This window comes from Penaeus monodon, chromosome 21, assembly GCF_015228065.2.
Source record: "Penaeus monodon isolate SGIC_2016 chromosome 21, NSTDA_Pmon_1, whole genome shotgun sequence".
Classification (NCBI taxonomy): Eukaryota; Metazoa; Arthropoda; class Malacostraca; order Decapoda; family Penaeidae; genus Penaeus; species Penaeus monodon.
In genome coordinates this window covers 10076911-10077218 of record NC_051406.1, presented here as the reverse complement: position 1 = coordinate 10077218, position 308 = coordinate 10076911, and positions in this window count along the sequence as shown.

The window sequence follows — 308 nt, the reverse complement described above, 5'->3', positions numbered from 1 at the left end:
CTATTTTCTTCTAGACGTTATCTCATCTCTTCAGGAGCAGTGATCTCCTACAAGACCCACTGATGAGCCTCTCCTCGCGACCTGATTAGGTGTTGATTCATAGAATTAATAAAGGTATTGGATGACGCTAATTAGACGGGAATTGATTGATCATTTCAGATTAGATTGTGTTTACTCTGATATGGAAAGACGATATTCACAATTAAGTCAGATCAGGATTACGTTTATTTACTAATAAAGAATCAGCTTAAGAAATGATTAACGAATGAATAATTAGATCACAAATAACTTAATCCATTCACCTCGAA